Genomic DNA, 22,245 nt, shown 5'->3' with positions numbered 1-22,245 from the left:
GACTAATACATAGTCTCTGAATCTATATCATTTTGACAAAAACAAACAATTCCATTTAAATTGAAAAGGGAAATTCAGACAAATCTGGACTCGTTTCATTTGGGGCTCTTGCATTGCAGAAAGTGATCAGAGGAAGGAAAACCAATGTAGTTTAGAGACTGTGAGGCAGTCTAGACAGAGGCTCCTCTACCCTTGTACAACACAGCATACTTGACATACTTTAATCATGACATCACCATATTTAAACCAGGCTAAGAATATATTTGTCATGCCCCAGGGCTATTATACCTGACAGGTAATACACCCGCTTGGCCTCTGACTGAAGACTGCTTGTGCAGGGAACCACTGAGAACCTGTAGAAGGGGTTGTATATTGCATTGTATAGGGGTTGTATATTGCATTGTACAAGGGGTTGTATATTGAATTTTATTATATACCCATGTAAATTTAGGGTAGTAATACAGGGGTGCACCCCAGATTCCGTATTGAACCCCTGCCGGTTCTGATGGTTTTGTTTTATTAAGTAACAGATTAATGCAAGATAAGAGGGTATATAATAAATATAGAACGTCATACTAGGGCTTTTGGATGTTTCGAACTCATTGTTTCTCTGCTCCCATGACATTTTCTCGTTCAATACAAAACATCCAAATGCACTAGTATGATGTTCTATATATGTATAGGGGGTTGTATATTGCATTGTATGGGGGGTTGTATATTACATTGAGTAGGGGGTTGCATGTTGCATTGTATATGGTGTTGTATATTGCAATTGTATAGGGGGTTGTATACTGCATTGTATATTGCACTGTATAGGGATTGTATATTGCATTGTATAGGGGTTGTATATTGCATTGTATAGGGGGTTGTACACTGCATTTTATAGGGGTTGTATATTGCATTGTATAGGGGGTTGTATATTGCATTGTACAAGAGGTTGTACCTTGCATTGTACAAGGGGTTGTACATTGTATTGTATATTGTATTGTGTTGTATATTGCATTGTGAGTGAGTGAGTAAGCAAGCAAGCAAGGAATACGTAAGCCTCAGCAACAAATATATTGTTTACAAAGCTGTTTAGTAAACATACATATACCATGTTGAGCCTATCTGTTCAGAAATTCACAGTAAATTCCCAAGTGTGCTGCCTGCATTAGCATAGGCCTCGGCTTATCCCTATCAAGGGTCATTTCCTCCTGGTAATATCCTCAGTAAATATTATCACACTGCTTAGTCCTGACACAAGTCCATGACACTGGTGTCCTTGCACCAGGAAACTCACCAGCTTCTATATTTGTAATCTAAACAATCCCAGAACTGCACAAAGAAGAGGATCAAGCCTTCCACAGAATGGTTCAAACCTTCCTACGAGTGGTAGTGAGGGCACCACGGTTTTATCCCACACAGCCATCTTCAAAACAATGATCAGGACACACAATGGAATTTTTCACTTTTTAAATTGTCCCTGGTTATTTTCTCCCGCAGTGTTTGTTTGTTTGTGCACAAAAACAACAAAGGGGACTTCTTCCTTCACCATCCAAGTGGCTCCGAGTTGAAGATCAAGGTCCGGGTGAGAGACCGACTCCGATCACAGACTACGATCGTGGACTCTGATCACGTCTCCAAACCAACTTAAGATGTCGCTCCATGTTGTCAGCATGTACACACACACTTCATGCCGAGCACCGACTCTAAACTTGGGGAATAATTGTAAATATAAACTAAATTCCCGAACAATGTTTCTTCATCAAAATCTTATCTATAAACAGTTGTGTCCAAACATCTTATTTATTTTCCTGCTTCTTTTCTTATGGCATTTGACTTCAAATACATCTTTCATAATGTTTTTCTTTCCCTTTTTTATATTTTTAAAAAGTAGAAATTGTTTACAACCAACAGTTTTGTTTGTGACCTTAAACAAACAGCCTGATGTGATAGAACTCTGCCATCTCCCAACTGGTCCCGCACCTTTCAGATTAGCCTTGCTCCAAGGCTGTACTGAATGCTAAACCCATGGATGAATGGAAATTCTATCCTTTAAAGAGTGAGTGAGTATGGTATTACGCCATTTCAGCAATATTCCAGCAATATCACGGCAGGGGACACCAGAAATTGGCTTCACACATTGTACCCATGTGGGGAATCGAACCTGGGTCTTCGGGCATGATGAGCCAACGCTTTAACCTGAGGCTACCCCACCACCCCGTACATATAAGGAGGCTTAGTAGTCTGTTATTCATAGTTTTTTTAAGAAATTTTCATTTCAACTATCAATTAGTACCCTTGAGACTAAGTCTGACTGTCAGAGATATCAGCCATGTTAGCACTCAGCTCAAAATACATCTTGCTGAGCAATATAACTATCATTTTGATGTTTGGATATTTTCCCTCAAAGGTATTACGAAAGAAGTCTAGAATGAGACTTGACACACAAAAAAATACTTTTGTATTTTCCAGAGACTAACAACTAGTCTCTGAAATGAACATATTTTACTGAAAAAAGTTCATAGTGAAAAAAGAATATAATGAAAAGGAGCCCTGAGACTTTCTTCATTTTCAGAAGCTGAGGAAATCTAGACTTGCCACATTTTCTAGACTTGCGTGGGCTTTCTTGGATATATTTGCTTCAGGGTCTGTACGACAGACTATATTTTCCATGAATCTCATGATTATAGATTCCAGTGAAAAAAACATCAGCAGTTTAACATCTGTCGAAAACGTCCATGAAATCTTCATCAATACGATTCTCGGAACTCTCAACTTACATTCAGCCTTGTTTCAACATCTTGCTGAGTAATATAACCATTATTAATATGATGCTTTAATATTTTCCTTCAAAGGTATTAGCAAACAAATCTAAAATGACACTTGACACACAAAAAACACTGTTTAATTTTCTTTAATCTCTTGGGAAATTGTTGCAAAATACAAAAGAGACACCAGCATGTGATTGAAAAAATCCACATCAGTGTTGCAACATCTGTTGAGAATGTCCATGGAATCTTCATCAATACTTAATACAGCCTTGTTTCAGGACAGCTGAGAAGCTCAAGCTGTCACCTTGATATCAACAAATATCTGCCAACTCGGCCAACAATGGACGTCTGCTCATGCAGGTATTGAATCCAACAAATTACGGCTGGTGTGTGTTTGTCCTCAAATAAACACACCACACAATGATGACCTGTCTTGCTAGACATCTGACCACAGCCATGAAAAGGCTTCCTGAAGCATGCCTGACCTTTTGACTGTTGTTTATTTTCCAGTCTGTGTGAATGTAATGATGTATACATAACATGCCATAAGATTTGGACCCATGTGTTTGGACAAGTTTTTGATACGACCTCATTGTGAAGAGGTCACACTTATTGGTCACTCAGTATTGCTGAAGAGAGTTGTTGTTGGCATGGGCACTACAGATGTGTACCCCAACATCAGAAAGCAGAAATGTACCCAAGGACAAGTCCATTCTGCATTGCGCTGCTTTCTTGATCAGAATTATCATACTGTTGTATAAGATGCATTTGATTACATTATAGAAGATACGAGCATGCACAGTAACGCGATATATGCACTGTCAATACCACTTGCAATCAGTTGAACAGGAACTGGCTTCGGTTTTGGGTTGTGGAATACGGACTCATCCATCGTTTAGGGTACCAGGTACGTTTCTGTATATGGGGAACATATCTGTAGTACCTGACTCTTCTGTGTACATTTCCGTATACAGAAAGCTTAAGGTAGAGGTGCCTATCCCAAACAATCACGAGGTAGATGTGCCTATCCCAAATAAGCACGAGGTAGATGTGCCTATCACAAACAATCACGAGGTAGATGTGCCTATCACAAACAATCACGAGGTAGATGTGCCTATCACAAACAAGCACAAGGTAGATGTGACTATCCCAAACAATCACGAGGTAGATGTGCCTATCCCAAACAAGCACAAGGTAGATGTGCCTATCCCAAACAAGCACGAGGTAGATGTGCCTATCCCAAACAAGCAGGAGGTATTGGTGATATATGTATTTCTAACAACAAACATGAAATACTAAATGTCTCTTTGGACAAAACAACCATCATCCAGACAGACTGAGTCAACTGATGATCTGTCCAGGCATGTATAGTACTTAATACCATGGACGTTCACAACGACACACAGATGTACAACTCTGTCTGTTTGATCTGTGACTCCCCGTGCCTGCACACTACCCTGCCAGATCAGGAACACATACATCGGCACACTTGCTGCTACGACTACAAGCTCTACATGGAATGTGATCACCTTTCCCACAGTCTTATCAATGACCCTGAATACTGCTCAGGGACCAACATACTCTGTAGCTTCTGGTTTAAGTTCAGGTTCTTTGTCGTAAAATATCAGACATTTCATACAATGGTTGGTCCTAGTTGTTTAACCCGCACTTAGCAATATTCCAGCTATATGATAGTGGTCTGTAAATAATCAAGTCTGGACCAGACAATCAAGTAATCAACAGCATACGCATTGATCTACACAACTGGGATACGATGACATGTGTCAACCAAGTCAGTGAGTCTGACCACCTGATTCTGTTAGCTGCCTCTTACGACAAGCATGGGTTTCTAACCTGGATCTTCATGGATTTTCTTACAGTGAATCAGATTGAATGGTTTTTACTCAGTTCTTTCAGCTGCTGCGTGAATGTGATCTGTGACTTCTAGTGGTGGTCCGATTAATTGAATTAATCGAAGATTGGTCGCAGTGGCCAAACGACCAAGCAATCGATCACATTTTCTCATAATCGAACACAAACGATTTTGGAACCGCTGTAATAGAGTTTGAAATACTTGATGATGGAACATATCTAGGATGTTGTCAGGGCCTGAAAACCTGTTTATTTCTAAGAAAACTCACTTCACTCTCTGAAAAGTCATGACTGAATATTTCTTGAAGAATCTGGGAAGTTAATGTTACACTGGAACTGGATGTGAAATCTGCAAATGTAATTTGTGCAGTTTCTCAACAACAAAAAAAGAACCAAATGTTTTTTTCTTTATACTTATCTGCAACTACAACCTGAATAGGAAAATCTAAAAAATGACGCTAACCAATTTTTGGGGGATGATTGGTCGTTGGTATTGAACCAATCATCAATTGTGAGATTTCAACCAATTCCCAACACTAGTGACTTCAGCTACTAGTCACACGGCAAGTCTCATAACATCCTGTTCAGTCTGGTCTAAATTTGAATACCACATCAAGTGAGTGAGTATGGTTTTACGCCGTTTTTAGCAATATTCCAGCAATATCACGGTGGGGGACACCAGAAATGGGCTTCACACAATGTGTCCATGTGGGGATTCGAACCCGGGTCTTCGGCGTGAAGAGCCAACGCTTTTAACCAATAGGCTACCCCACCGCCCCAATACCACATCAACATCAAAATGTACAAAATATGAAGTTTGGGCAAGAACATTCGAAAGGTATTGTCACAGACAGTGAATATTTGCCCTATTTAAAGGTCTGACAAACAAGCAGTGCTCAATAGTGAAACACACATGAAGCTAGGTTAGAAATAAACAAATATACCCAATACAGCCCATGGAAGTCTAGAATATGTGGCAAGTCTACTAAGATGACCACAGGTTCAGATATGTACCTGAGCTCCTGTTTGCTATATCTTATGAATATAATTGAAGAACCTAGTTTCTGAGAATTATGTTCATTTCAGAAACCAGATCTTAGTTTAAGCGAATCACATCAGTAAAAATACATATTTGATTATCACCCCACCCCACCCATATTCCAGAATGTCTTGCCACCCAATACAGCCCATGGAAGTCTAGAATATGTGGCAAGTCTACTAAGATGACCACAGTTTCAGATCATGTATCTGAGCTCCTGCAAGTCTCAATTAGCACAATCTCAGAAAAGGAATTTAGAAACAGTCATATTCTGTAAAATATACTGAGATAAACAAATAAAGAAACACCAGTTCATGGCTTTATTTATTCTTTGATAACCTCCCACAGCGCTATTCAAAGCTGGTGATGAAAACTGGACAATATTAAAGGAACGCTTGAATTTTTCTGTCTTCCTTTATTTGTTTCTTTCAGTATATGTTCATTTCAGAAACCAGATGTTAGTTTAAGCGAATCACAGCGGTAAAAATACATTGATTATTTCACACACACACGCACCCCTCCACACACCCACACACCCACACACACCCAATCCATTCCAGGATGTCATGCTACCCCGTGAAATGCCCCTACCCTGCACCCAGGAATGCCGAGTGTCTACAGTGTACATAGCGAGGCCTTGATATGTGTGACAGGCAGCTCATCACCACCACTACACAAATGTCATGTCAACGTGACAAATAAACCATGTCTCCTCATGTTTCCGACTCAGGTCCATCACAACAGAAACTAGGGGCCCTAACGAAGAGTCTCTGATTATGGATAAGTTTGTTTGAAGTGAGTGAGTTTAATTTTACGCCGCACTCAGCAATATTCCAGCTATATGATGGCGGTCTGTAAATAATCGAGTCTGGACCAGACAATCCAGTGATCAACAGCATGAACATCGATCTGCTCAATTGGGAACCGATGATTTTGTTTGAAACAAAAAGTTCCTCATATATTGAAAAGGAGCCCCAGTGAGATGGGTGAGTGAATGAATTTAGTTTTATGCCACTTTTAGCAATATTCCAGCAATATCATGGCATGCAATATTCCAGCAATATCATGGCAGGGGACACCTTTAATGGGCTTCACACATTGTAAACCAAAAGTCACTATGATCAAATGGTATTCGATTCCCGGAAATTCGCTGCGTATAAATACATACAAACATCGCTCACACCATTGTATTGTTACGTCGTCAGCTGTGATGACGTCATTCAAATCATATTGTGACGAAAGTCCGAATGACGTCACAAATGAGCAGTTCCAGATGCTACCATGGGAGACAGCCGAAACGGCCGGCTGATGACATTTCACTGCTGTACCCGTCCTCGATGTCAAAGAGAGCAGACACAAAAACGTGTGTGGACCTTTTGGTTTACTTTTGTGTTTACAATGTCGATAAACATCATATGTTGGCCAATTTCCGGGTGTTATTGAGTACTTGAAGCACGGGAATATTTCATTTGAAACCTCCAGCTGACGCCGTCGGTTCCAAATGAATTCCCATGCTTCAAATACTCAATAACACCGAAATTGGCCAACACAAGATGTTTATCTCCTAATTGCAACCTATGTGAGGAATCGAGCCCGGGTCTTCAGCGTGACCAGCTTAACGCTTTAACCACTAGGCTACCCCACACACCACCAGTGAGTGTTGGGAAATTGGTTCAAATCTCATTTAATTGATGATTGTCCAAACTAGTTCATTACTACCATATCAATTGGTTCATCTACCAATCAATCATCGAAATAATTGGTTAGCGTCATTTATGAAATTTGTTAATGCACATAAAAATAAGGAAAAAACATGTAGTTCTTTTAGGGTTTTGGCAAATTTTCACATCTTTAAAGGATGACTAGTATGTTGGGAACATAAATTTCTTGGAATCTTTAAGATAAATTCAATCATGACTTGAAACGAGATTGCAGTGCTTACTTAAATGTAACAGCAAAACCAACCATGTGCTTGTTTGTGTTCGAAAGAAATGTAACAGACAAAACCAACCATGTGAAAATTCAGTATTGTTAATGAAAACAAGTGTTCCAGAATTGTTTGTGTTCAGATTATGAGAAATTATGATCGATTGCTTGGTCGTTTAGTCAAATAAGAGACTTCAGATTATTTCAATTAATCGGACCACCACTTGGCCCTAATGACCTTCTATAGCCCTAGGGCACTATGTGGGGTTGTCCAGCGACCAGACAGTTACCATGGCCTCATAAAACCTGTGACAAGCCAGAAAATACAGGCCTATTTGTGTGACTTAGTTAGCTTCTATTACTGTCCTACAGAGCAGTGATAATGTTTATTGTGGGTATAACTGACATATGTGATTGTTGTGACAAATGTGTGTACATTGCTCCCTGAACCAGCACCTGGCTTTGTTGGGGACCAGAGATCGGACAACACTTACAGCTGCTTCAGATTAGTGTACTAACAGCTGCTTCAGATTAGTGTACTAACAGCTGCTTCAGATTAGTGCACTAACAGCTGCTTCAGATTAGTGCACTAACAGATGTTTTAGAATAGTGCACTAACAGCTGCTTCAGATTAGTGTACTAACCGCTGCTTCAGAATAGTGCACTAACAGCTGCTTCAGATTAGTGCACTAACAGCTGCTTCAGATTAGTGCACTAACAGCTGCTTCAGATTAGTGCACTAACAGATGTTTTAGAATAGTGCACTAACAGGTGTTTCAGAATACTGTACTAACAGGTGTTTCAGAATAGTGTACTAACAGGTGTTTCAAAATAGTGTACTAACAGTTGTTTCAGAATAGTGTACTTACAGCTGCTTCAGATTAGTGCACTAACAGCTGCTTCAGAATAGCGCACAGTAACAGCTGCTTCAGAATAGTGTACTAACAGGTGTATTTCAGAATAGTGTACTAACAGCTGCTTCAGATTAGTGCACAGTAACAGCTGCTTCAGAATAGTGTACTAACAGGTGTATTTCAGAATAGTGTACTAACAGCTGCTTCAGATTAGTGCACAGTAACAGCTGCTTCAGAATAGTGTACTAACAGGTGTATTTCAGAATAGTGTACTAACAGGTGTTTCAGAATAGTGTACTAACAGGTGTTTCAGAATAGTGTACTAACAGGTGTTTCAGAATAGTTCACTTACAGGTGTTCCAGAACAGTTCGCTAACAAGTGTTTCAGAATAGTGTACTAACAGGTGTTTCAGAATAGTTCACTAACAGATGTTTCAGAATAGTGTACTAAGTGGCGTTTTAGAATAGTGCACTAACAGGCATTTCAGAATAGCGCACAGTAACAGCTGCTTCAGAATAGTGCACTAACAGGTGTTTCAGAATAGTGCACTAACAGGTGTTTCAGAATAGTGTACTAACAGGTGTTTCAGAATAGTGTACTAACAGGTGTTTCAGAATAGTTCACTTACAGGTGTTCCAGAACAGTTCGCTAACAAGTGTTTCAGAATAGTGTACTAAGAGGTGTTTCAGAATAGTACACCAACAGATATACAAGAATAGTGCAGTAACATGTATTTCAGAATAGTACACTTACAGATGTTTCAGAATAGTACACCCACTTAGAATATCAATATCAAATTTTGAGCTGTATATTCCACAAACAACACAGGACTGAAGTAATGTTGAGTGTTGGACGAGGCTTCCCGAGCCAAGCTTAGAGTGTTCTTCACACAGCATCCTAACACCGACCATCAAGTCAGGGATAATCCCATCACCAAACAGTCCACAGCCTCACCATGATGTAAACAGATCAGCCCAGGCTATACCTAGCACCCCTTGGTTAATTGGGAGGTGCTAGCAGGTGCTTGTTGGGGGCGACTTCACTTCCTTAATCACAAGTGAGCGTCTTGTATCATGTCACCACATGAATCATGAATACATACTGAGACTTAATATATTCAACAATGATAGAAACACATAATTCCACTTAAACTGACAAGGACTGACTGAGTTTGGTTTTACGCCGCTTTTAGCAATATTCCAGCAATATCACGGCGGGGGACACCAGAAATGGGCTTCACTCATTGTACCCATGTGGGGATTCGAACCCGGGTCTTCGGCGTGGCACGAGCCAATGCTTTAACCACTAGACTACCCCACCACCCCCAAATTGACAAGGAGCCCCAGTGAGATGGAAGATTCAGCACCTGAGAAAGTGTAGACTTTACAGCTTTGTATTGCAGTGTATCATCTTCTGATTCTGAGTGAGTGAGTTAGTTTAGTTTTACGCCGCTTTTGGCAATATTCCAGCAATATCACGGTGGGGGACACCAGAAATGGGCTTTACAGTAAATGACACACTGTACCCATGTGGGGAATCAAACCCAGGTCTCCTGTGTGACGAGCGAACGCTTTAACCACTAGGCTACCCGACCGCCCCTTTCTGATTCTGAAGTCCCAGATAACAGCAGCAGCACAAATCTATCAATTCCGTATTTCTGGATTTGCCTTAGGCCATTAGTAACCAATCAGAACGTTTCCGTCATCCTGAAGAAAATTTGGATTAATGTAAATACCATTCATATGTAACATATTATTAAGCCTGTGCAAGTAAAACATGTGGGCGATGGTATGAGCACCAACAAACACAAAACCAGTAAAACATGCTGGCGATAGCCCCAGCCCTGACATTAACATGGGCAACTGAACATGTGGTGTAGGTGCAAATAGTGATCTTATGAGCATGATCTGATCAGCCTGCGCCACGTTATGACCTGTGTAGACCTGGGTTAGAATTGGTCTTCAGCAACCCAAGCTTGTCGTAAGAGGCAACTAACAGGATTGGGAGGTCAGGCTCGCTGACTTGGTTGACACATGTCATCGTATCCCAATTACGTAGATCGATGCTCATGCTGTTGATCACTGGATTGTATGGTCCTGGCTCGATTATTTACAGACTGCCAGCATATAGCTGGTAATCCTGTATTATCAGACCACACTTCAGCTGCTATGTTTGATAGTGGTGCTGATTGTTGTGTAGAAGTAATGTACCCTGCACATACACAGGACCTGGAACAATAGCCTTGTGTGATCCAATCTCCCCACACTCCCTGCCACCACAATACTCAGTAGGGGGCCACCATTAACACTGCTGACTCAACAACACAACTGGCAAAAATATTAAAATGACAAATTCCGACTCCATTTTAAAAAACATCAAGCTAACCTAATTCCAACACAAACCATTAGAGTGAACACCTTCTTAACATATAAATTAAAGCATATCAAGTTAACCTAACACAAACACACACCATAAAAGTCTACTCCTGTTTAAAATATAAATTAAACCATTTCAAGTCAACTTCACACGCATACCAAACATAACAGTCCACTTCTTTTTAAAATGTAAATTAAAACATTTCAGGTAAACGTAATACCAAAACAAAACATAATAGTCAACTCCTTTTCAAAATATACTGAGGGAAACAAATAAGGGAACACCACTTCATGGCAGTGTTCCTTTATTTATTCTCAGATTTCTTCCCACAGCGCTATTCAAAGATGGTGATGAAAACTGGACAATATTAAAGGAACGCTTGAATTTTCCTGTTCCTTTATTTCGTTCTCTCAGTATATAAATTAAAGTCAACTTTACTCCCACACTAAACATAACATTCAACTCCATTTTAACATTTATTATTGAACATTACCAGTCAATTAAACTCTCCCACAAAACATATAGTCCACTGCTTTTTAACATTTATATTTAAACATTACAAGACAACACCCACACCAAATTTATCATCTAATGGAGGGTGTTATCGGTGCAATAAAGCAATCTGATAAACTTGGTATCCAAATCTGATAACTATGCAAATTACGTCAATCCATGAACTACTTTCACAAAACTCCATACACGCCATGAGAATCCTAAAACGTTATCATTTCATTGATGACGTCGTCGCGAGTTTACGTTGCGTCGACAAGTTTGCAAACAAACATGGCTGCCCCCATTATCAAAATTGGTGATTCTGTAAGAATTGATGACAGGTTACTGCAGAAAGACTCGCATAATACAATTGTTATTCCTAATATATGATATTAATGATACAGAAACACACTCGGTTAATAATCTCTATATATATAGTAATCCAAACTGACATGCATCACACGGTCACATAATGACGAGGGGGTGTCTATAATTTGCTTGTGTGGGTGGTCGTTCATTCAGCAACAGCCACAGCAACAGCAACAAATCATATGCTGCCAGGAGGTGAATAATCCAGACTGGAGGTGAGGTGAAATGGGGTTTAACGTCGTACTTAGGAATATTTCGCTCATATGACGGCATGTATGCGTGTGTATGTGTGACTGCTTGTACTAGCCCAGATTGAAGCTGGTTTTATAGTGCTGCTCACTGAGATACCATGCTGCAGTGAAGTATGAATACCCCACTCAGACACAAGCAAGGCAGGGACCAACAAGTACCATATTTTAACGTTTTTTTTTGGTATGACATGGCCAGGGATCGAACCCGCGACCCTCCGCTCTGGATGGACGCTCTAACCACTGCACCACCGAGGTGGTCCTAACTCAGACTGTACCAAGTGTGATTGACGTCATGAGCAAATCACCAACCAATCCCCTGAATGACACCACCAAATCGATATTGTCCCTTATCACCAGTCAGGGACTTGGGATTAGGGCTGTTAAAAATAATCAATAATTGATCATTGAAAGTACCGCTGTAAAAATTATTAATGACTTTCGACGTGTCATCAGAAGATCTTGCGTAAACTGACGTGAGGAAATAAGTTTTAATTTATATATGCAATACACAACATTACATCTTTACTCATGGACTGCTTCTAAACTCTGTTCAGACTGCTGTGTTTGTGAGCAATCCATGCATAAATGAGTCACTAATCGCCAGTAAATTATAGACAGTTTTTTTAATTCTTAATTTTTCCCATGTGGGGAATTGATAGGCAGCGCTAGTTATAGTTGCCACAGGAGACCCTGTTTTAGGTGTGCAACTGTTTTACTGTTCGCGATATTTTACTTTTCAGATCAATTCTTAGTCTGTCCTTCAAATGTACAATCTAGGTTGTGAAATACTTTGATGGAAGGGGAAATCCAGGCGATATCCGTCTGTCATGGCCATCTGTGAGATGACAGTGACTTGCTGCTCACTGAGGTATGACCTTGAACCCACGCCACCTACACTGACTGTACATGACACGCCTCAAGTAGCGGTGACAATGAAGACATACCTTGAGACCACTCCCCATCCCGTACACCTGGCAGGTGATATACCTAACGGGTAGATACACCTGACGAGTAGATAGACTTGACGGGTAGATAACCTGACGAGTAGATACACCTGGCAGGTAGATATACCTGATGGGCAGATACACCTGATAGGTAGGCATACCTGATGGGTAGATACACCTGACAGGTAGATATACCTGATGGGTAGATACACCTGATAGGTAGGCATACCTGATGGGTAGATACACCTGACAGGTAGATATACCTGATGGGTAGATACACCTGACGGGTAGATATACCTGATGGGCATATACACCTGACGGGCAGATACACCTTACAGGTAGATATACCTGATGGGTAGATACCTGGCAGGTAGATATATACCTGATGGGTAGATACACCTGATGAGTAGATACACCTGATGGGTAGATACACCTGGCAGGTAGATATACCTGATGGGTAGATACACCTGACGAGTAGATACACCTGACGGGTAGATATACCTGATGGGTAGATACACCTGATGGGTAGATACACCTGACGAGTAGATGCACCTGACAGGTAGATATACCTGATGGGTAGATACACCTGACGGGTTCGTTTCTTCATTTTCATCATGTTTGTGAATAGCTACAAAATTGCTTAAGTGCAGTTACTCACTCAGCGTTTTTTTCAGCCCAAGACATTCCTTTCTAAGAAGAAACATTCAAACATAGAACATCTATTTATCCTGCACAGCCTACTTTCATATCAAGGGAGAAAACGCAAAACTGAACATTTACAATTTCAAAAAGACCCGTGAAGATCAGGGTCAGAATTGGTCTTCAGCAACCCATGTTCGTTTAAGAGGTGACTAACGGGATCGGGTGGTCAGGCTTGCTGACTTCATTAAAACATGTCATTGTATCCAAATTGATAAGATTGATGCTCATGCTGTTGATCACTGGATTTTCAGGTCCAACCTCAATTATTTACAGACCGCCAAAATATAGCTGGAATATTGCTGAACGTGGCATTAAACCAGCAAGCAACCATCACAGAAAGAAGCATCAATTGATGTTCCACCCCCTCAATACCATACACAGTGTTTCTGTAAAGAGAGCACCTCTACAATGAAACGACATATCAATACCGCCACGTCTTCCCAACAACAATCCTTCTGTCTTGTTTCCTTATGCACATCTTGCACATTTTTGTCACAACAGTGCAATAATTCCTTGCTTACTGACAGTTCACTTAACAAAATACCTCTAGTGCATGTACACTGTACAGAAGGGGTTGTATCAAAAGTTACGTGATATTTTTCTGATGGGGCATTCAGTGTCCATCTTGAAAATCTCTTCTTTCATTGTACGTTATTGTGCCAACTAGTGGTGGTCCGATTAATTGAAATAATCGAAGATTGGTTGCAGTGACTAAACGACCAAGCAATCGATCATGTTTTTTCATAATCGAACACAAACAATTCTAGAACACTTGTTTTCTTTAACAGTATTTTTCACTAGGTTGGTTTTGTCTGTTACATTTCATAAGCACTACAAGCTCGTTCCAAGTCATGATTGAATTTATCTTAAAGACTCTCAGAAATTTATATTCCTCCATACTAGTCATCCTTTAAAGATGTGAAATTTTGCCCAAAAAACCCAAAGAACTACATGTTTTTCCCCTTATTTTTGTGTGCATTAACACATTTCATAAATGACGCTAACCAATTATTTTCGATGATTGATCGGTTGTAATGAACCAATCATCAATTATGAGATTTTAACCAATTCTCAACACTAGTGCCAACTTCGTAAAAGTTACAGTATTTACTGCTTAATATGCCACTTTAATAATACAATACACGAGGAACTTTCATTTAAAAAAGTATCCATAAATGTGATATTCACAAAATAACCGAAACAATTTAACGATATTAATTCATTCATTACTTGTGATGTGATATTCACAAAACAACCACAAAAAAGAAAAACAAGTTTAATTCATTCATTACTTTCAAAATAAAAATTTGATATGACCCTAATTTTAATTCTATGACCATGACCATAGAGTGAGTGAGTAGTGAGTGAGTGAGTGAGTGAGTGAGTGAGTGAGTGAGTGAGTGAGTGAGGTTAGTTTTAAGCCACTTTGTAGCAATAATCCAAAAATATCACGGCGGGGGACACCAGAAATGGGCTTCACACATTGTACCCATGTGGGGAATCGAACCCAGAACTTTGGTGTGACGGGCGAACACTTTAACCACTAGGCTACCCCACCGCCCCCCCATGACCATATAGATCTGACATGTACAGTACTTTTCACTGAGACAGATAAGGTTATGAAACATATGCAGCATTATAAGACTTGGTATCGTATAACACAGACCGATATGAGAGTGTGAAGGGAAGACATGTCTGCCATCTGGCTACACAACCTAGACACCGACCCTGTACACACATTCACAGATGCTCTGCACAGTTCGTATAAAGTTCGTATTTCTAAATATAATAAACTAAACTATCTGCCATCTGGACATGATGCAACATTGGTGATGGTTGTCTATGTTCTTGAAGGATGCCCTGCTGGTGAATGAGTGTTTCAGTGAGTGAGTGAGTGAGTGAGTGAGTGAGTGAGTGAATGAATGAGAGTGCGAGAGTGAGAGTGAGAGAGAGAGAGTGAGAGTGAAAGAGTGAGTGAAAGTGAGTGAGTGAGTGAGTGTGCAAGAGAGTGAGTGAGAGTGAGTGAGAGTGCAAGAGTGAGTGAGTGAATGAGTGAGTGAGAGTGAGAGCGTGCGAGAGTGAGTGAGTGATAGTGATGTTGTACACTATATTTATGATTATCTACTTCATATCACATGTGGGTGCCTAGGTTCAAGAGTGAGTGAGTGTGTGATTGAGTGAGTTAGCTAATTTGGTAAGTGAGTGAGTGAGTGTTTGATCTGATGGGTGAGTGACTGAAAAGATAATGAGAGTCAGTAAGTAAGAGACTTCTAAAATACTGGATGCTATATTCGACTTAAAACTCTTAAATTGGCATCTTCCTTGTGAACCAAGTCACCCTGTCACCTGAGGTTCTACCAATAATTCGAGAGTTCGTACAGCACCATTGTGGCTACATCAACAACTACAGCAGCTGACACACTTCCTAACTACACACAAGGTCCTGCTCCAGTGAACCATGGACAGGCTGAACAGCATCAACCATTTAGAAACTCTTCCATTTAAACCCCCAACTTGAAGCTTGAGAAAGTTCGACATTCAACAAAGAAATACCCCGTGCATTATGTACATTTACATTTCACAACCAGTGGGCGTAGAGACATACACGCCAGACATATTTATACTTTATAAAGGCTGAACCTGAAGGTGGTTAAATTACGGACAGATTTGCAGTGCTGGTTCGAAGCTTTGTTCCAATAAAAACATCTTTTAAATACGTCATGGTAATCTGCCAAGGTGGTGCACTATGCCTCCCTCTATTTAAGTGTTTTTTCAAATCTGTTTCTGTGTCTGAATAACTACTTTGAAGACATTCCTAACATATTTCTGGACCTTATCACAGCATTTCTATAAGACTAGGACGTGGATATAGTATTTTAGGGGAAGATTAGATTGGAATATTAGCTAAGAGACAATAGGAGTTGTGGTTTGTCAGTATGCATTATGTTACATCACTGAGCCTTGGGGGACACTCTACCATTGTCTGATCTGGTAGTGAATGTTGTACAATACTGATAACACATGCAAGACGGGGAGTGATATACCACGCTGGGCTGGTGGTGATATACTACAGATATACCACGCTGGGCTGGTGGTGATATACAACAGATATACCACGCTTGGCTGGTGGCAATATACTACAGATATACCATGTTTGATAAGGAATGATAAACTACAAATAACTTGTCAAGCAATTCTTAGTGAAGAAACATTCCTCCATTTTTCTAAAGTCTTGCAAAGTAGTTAGCACAGAGATGAGTCATGTGATCTGCTGAGTTACATGTCTCTGTTTTCACAATATTCATATACCAACCAAGAAAGGGCTGAAACATTAGCGTTCATGTCGGAATGTGTGATGTGTGTACACATATACACTGAGTGTATGCTAAAAGTGTTAACATTATTACCCATTCAATGGATCAGTGTGTGCTATAACCCAAGATGCCTGTGAGGCGATAGAACGTCAACAGTCATACTACCAGCTCATCCTACTGGGTACCCATTCACTGCTTGGTGAAGTCACATGACCATATCATCCCACTGAGTACCCATTCACTGCTAGGTGAACAGTCACATGACCATATCATCCCACCGAGTACCCATTTACTGCTAGGTGAAGTCACATGACCATCTCATCCCACCGAGTACCCATTCACTACTAGGTGAAGTCACATGACCATCTCATCCCACTGAGTACCCATTCACTGCTAGGTGAACAGAATCACTTGCCTAAATTGCGACCATATGTGTTTCGATGAATGGCAATACTGAAGTCTGAGAGACTTCAACTACCTCGTGACCAATGCTCTGTGCCACACACCAGTATTACAAACCTGAAGGGATAACCTGATTTGTCATATTTTATCAGGATTAGGATTGGTATTTGGAACATGTCCATTACAAAGAGTTTTGTAAACACTACACATCAAGACTTTCTGTGTCACACAATCTGACAAAACATGTTTCATAATGGCCACTCTCGTCCTGAAACTGTCATTTCTGATGACGTACGACTGGTGTATGGTGTAATAATCTCGTACCCCACACACATCATGTATAAGCTGTGCTACTAACGACCTGTATGATTGATGCCTACACGACTCGAGTCCATCACAGTCGTAATAGCTATTTATCCCAGGTCCAGTAATGCTTGGTCGTGACTGGTCAGTTCACTTGAGATTATCATAACACACCAAACAAATTACGTCAATAATACGAGATTTATCACATGTCCAGTCTTGACTGGTCAGTTTACTTGACCATTATAACAGACCATAAAGTGGGACAATATTAGATTTATACCATGCCCTGTGTCTTGTAAGTTCATCATCAATCACTGTTAAACAGTCTTTTGTCTACACTGTGCTCACCTTCATCAAAGATAGGGAATTGAGTGAGTGAGTGGCTGAGTTTGTGATTTGAATCCTGTATTGGTCCTGTTCATGATTTGAGAGCGTCATATCTATGATGTGGGTTCAGAGAAATGTGAATGTCTTTTGTCTTTGACCGTATTTCCTCTTCTCAAACATTAAGTAAAGAGTGAGCGAGTGTGAGTGAGCGAGTTAAGTTTTATGCCACTTTGAGCAATATTCCAGCAATATCATGGCGGGGAACACCATAAATGGGCTTTAGAGATTGTACCCATGTGAGGAATCGAATCCGGGTCTTCGGCGTGGCAAGAAACGCTATGGAAATGTCTGCTCAACATCACAAACAAGTGAAGAATAAGAGAGTACATTTTAACATTTTATGAAAAAGATGATTCAAGGGAATTTTCTTTTCTGAGGAATGGATTTCAAACAACAATGTCTGTTTGTCTCTTCTATAGCAATATAAAAAGTATACAAAAACACACATTCAAGATTGGTGCCTAGTGAGTGAGTATGGGTGTAAGATGCTTTTAGCAATATTCCATTCACACACTGCACCCATGAGGGGAATCAAACTTAGCCTTCAGGGTGACAAGCGAACACTTTAACCACTAGGCTACCCCACTGCCCTACACTGATCCAAAATAGGCCATGCATTTGTACTCAGGACAAGCCAAAGGAGAACCTAAGGACGCATTCTTTAGGAAAACCCACCCTGAGAACATTTTCAATCACCACTTACTTTCAACTGGTCCCCCTGGAGGCCATTGCATCATAAGCCTGGATATCTATCAGTGGTTATGTCACGAGAGGGAGGTAAGTGTCGTGTGAAGGAGGGATGTGGATGATAGGGTCGAGCCTTCAGTGGCCAAGTGTCTAGATGTATGCACGGGAACACTACTGGTTAGAGCATCAGAGGACAAGTGACCCACCTGTCTTGGACTCAAGCAAACAGTGATATCACAATAAACCGTTACAATCAAGAAAGCTGAGACTGCTCTGCTGAAAGATGTTTCAACATCGAATCTAACAGAATGTCTTGAAGGAGTGAGTGAGTCAGGTTTTATGCCAGGATTAGCATTATTCCAGAAATATCATGGATGTGAAATGGGGTTCACACATAAACCACTAGGCTCTTGCCAAGACAAACGCTTAGTCTCCGAATATATATTATTTTGATAGTAACCAATAATCTCATCTAAATTGAAAAGGAGCCCCAGTGAGTGAGTGAGTGAGTGAGTGAGTGAGTGAGTTTAGTTTTACGCCGCACTCAGCAATATTCCAGCTATATGGCGGCGGTCTGTAAATAATCGAGTCTGGACCAGACAATCCAGTGATCAACAGCATGAGCATCGATCTGCGCAATTGGGAACCGATGACATGTGTCAACCAAGTCAGCGAAACTGACCACCCGATCCCGTTAGTCGCCTCTTACGGCAAGATAGTCGCCTGTTATGGCAAGCACATGGGTTGCTGAAGATCTATTCTACCCCGGATCTTCACGGGTCAGCCCCAGTGAGATGAAAACCAGAGGAAATCTAGACTTGCTTCATTTAGGGCTTTAGCATTGGAAGGAGGGCAAGACAGTCAGGAAAATAATGTGGTTCATGGACTGTGAGACAGACTAGCTCTTGTCATTCAGACCTTGAAACAAATATACCAAATAAAACCTATGCAAGTCTAGAATATGTGGCAAATCTGGATTACCACAGTTTCTGAAAATGGAAATGTCTCTGGGCTGTTATTGATCATAATTTACAAATATGCCTTAGGAACCCTTTTTTCTGTAATATATGTTATTTTCAGAGACTAGATCTTAGTCTACCCCTCCCTTCCTCCCTATAAACATTCTCCCCCTCTGCCCTGAATCTGCCCTGCTTAATCCATCTGCCATGTTGCACCCCAGCAGGTCATCAGCTTACACTCCCCTGACAATGTCTCAAGGCCAGGTATCAGATTACTGAATATTTTAAATTCAGGGATTAAAACCCCTGCAGGTATTTAACACAAAAATCTTGACAAGATCCACCCCCTGCCGGGCTCCCCCCACCACCCTCCCCCAGACTGATCCCGACCACAATGCCGACTATAACACCACAAGTGTACTGACCTGCCAGGGCAATATTACACCACAGGTGAAATACGATATTTATAGCATGTTGTGGAGGTAGTAAAAACTTCACTCCCATTAAGAGGCAAGGAAATGTTATCCAACATGATTAAGTCAATCCATTCAGGCACCACATCCAAACAAGCCCACCCCACCACCCTAATAGTCATCAACATAAAAAACATATGATAAAATATTCCACAACCCCCTGAATAACATGAGCAATGGCTTGATAAACAGTAGAATACTTTTATAACGAACACGGATATAACGACTGACAGCTATAGCGAACTGTTTTAAAGTCCCGAATAAACCTTATATTATCATATAAAAAAGTGAATAGCGACTATGGATATAACGAACTAATTTCAGTGGTCCCTTGGAGTTCGTTATAACGGTATTTTACTGTATATGATATTTTAGCCATTTAAGGTTCATAGACTTTTGGCCAAACAAATCAGGTCAGTAGCTCAAAAAATCTTCGCTCCTTGAAAATCCAAATTCAAATATATATTTTTATTTCCTCAAAATTTTAAGTAGGATGGAAAAAAAACATGAAATAAAATGGAGGGAATTTTCTAATACGTATTTGCAACAGGGTTTAATTGTAGCATTTTAATTGATGTGTTTATATTGATGGCAATAGTAATCTTTCCTTTACTTAATAGACAATGGCTGCCCATGTGTAGACTAATGCTTAGTCTCTGAATATATTTACATATAATTTATATTTTAGAATGAACCTCAGTAACATGCTTGTCATAAGAGGCGACTAATGGGATCAGTGGTCAGGCTCCCTAGCTTGGTTGACACATGTCATCGGTTCCCAATTGTGCAGATCGATGCTCATGCTGTTGATCACTGGATTGTCTCGTCCAGACTCGATTATTTACAGACTGCCGCCATATAGCTGGAATATTGCTGATTGAGGCGTAAAACTCAACTCACTGACTCGCTGAATATATTTAATTTTGATAGAAACAAATAAACCCACTTAAAATGAAAAGGAGCGCCGGTGAGACAGGAGATTCAGAACACGAGGAAATCTAGACTTGCTTCATGTAGTAGGGAAATAATGTGGTTCAGCAACTGTGAGACAGACTAGCCCACGTGGACACAAGCATCCTTGGGCACTCTGTGATGACCCAACCAGGCAACACTCAGTACAAGACTGACAGTGATATAGCTATCAGATTCTGCCAACAATATCTACAAACACTTAATCTAGAACCTCAAACCACAGCCTTGTTCAAACACAGACATTTCAAAAGCATTTAGTGGCAAACAATTGTCTATAATCAGTTTTTGATCTCTGCAATTTACCCCCCCCAACAGAACCCCCTCAGGCATTTTCCTTGCTTCAGGCTGTCATTTGTCCTCTGTCTCATTCACCCGCCCCCGTCTGGTTGTAGGTAAATAGCAGCACTGAAGCAGCATGGGGTCACCCACGATGATGTTACCCACCCCACTCAACATTATCCAAAACAAATTCAGGTGTAAAGAAAATACCATTTCTTGTTCATGCCCCTTAACCCTCCCCAAAAATATAACACACTGAGAAATATATCTAAATTTATTATGAAAAAAGAATCAATTCTGAAAAGTGATTTTTTTCTGAAAACTTGTCACATTAGTGACACAAAGTTAAGTATGTTCAGGGGAGACACTGATTTTTCTGACATAATAGCAGACGTCATCTACATTTGTTTAAGTTCAGGAAGCAATGTGTCCATTGTAACATTTAGATACATCCTCAGTTACACTCTGCAGGGAAAACAGTCTCTCAATACCAAGTGTTGACAAGACTGACTGACTGAGTTTGGTTTTACGCCGCTTTTAGCAATATTCCAGCAACATCACGGCGGGGGACACCAGAAATGGGCTTCACACATTGTACCCATGTGGTGAATCAAACCCGGGTCTTCGGCGTGACTAGCCAACGCTTTAACCACTAAGCTACCCCACTGCCCCGTGTTGACAAGAACTACAGGTTTGGCTGTTTCAGTTTGATACATAGCTACCATCAATGAAGTAACGAACCTATGTAGAAGTTACCAATTCCTGTGATAGGATCACTGTTCCTTTCATTTAACTCTTCCCTTCATATGATAACTCTGCCTTTGATGTGATAAATCGTCCCTTGATATGATTCCAATTCCAGTGATGTGATAAATCTAGTTTCC

At 40.4% G+C, this 22,245-nt stretch overlaps 1 protein-coding gene across 1 annotated transcript in view; it reads right to left on the bottom strand.

Moving 5' to 3' along the window:
• Positions 1–22,245, bottom strand: part of LOC124263597 (protein turtle homolog A-like) — a 422,989-nt gene that overhangs the window by 34,340 nt on the left and 366,404 nt on the right.

This window comes from Haliotis rubra, unplaced genomic scaffold (assembly GCF_003918875.1).
Source record: "Haliotis rubra isolate DU_JTF1 unplaced genomic scaffold, ASM391887v1 Scf89, whole genome shotgun sequence".
In the NCBI taxonomy this organism is placed as follows: domain Eukaryota; kingdom Metazoa; phylum Mollusca; class Gastropoda; order Lepetellida; family Haliotidae; genus Haliotis; species Haliotis rubra.
This window is presented reverse-complemented; position numbering and strand designations above follow the sequence as displayed.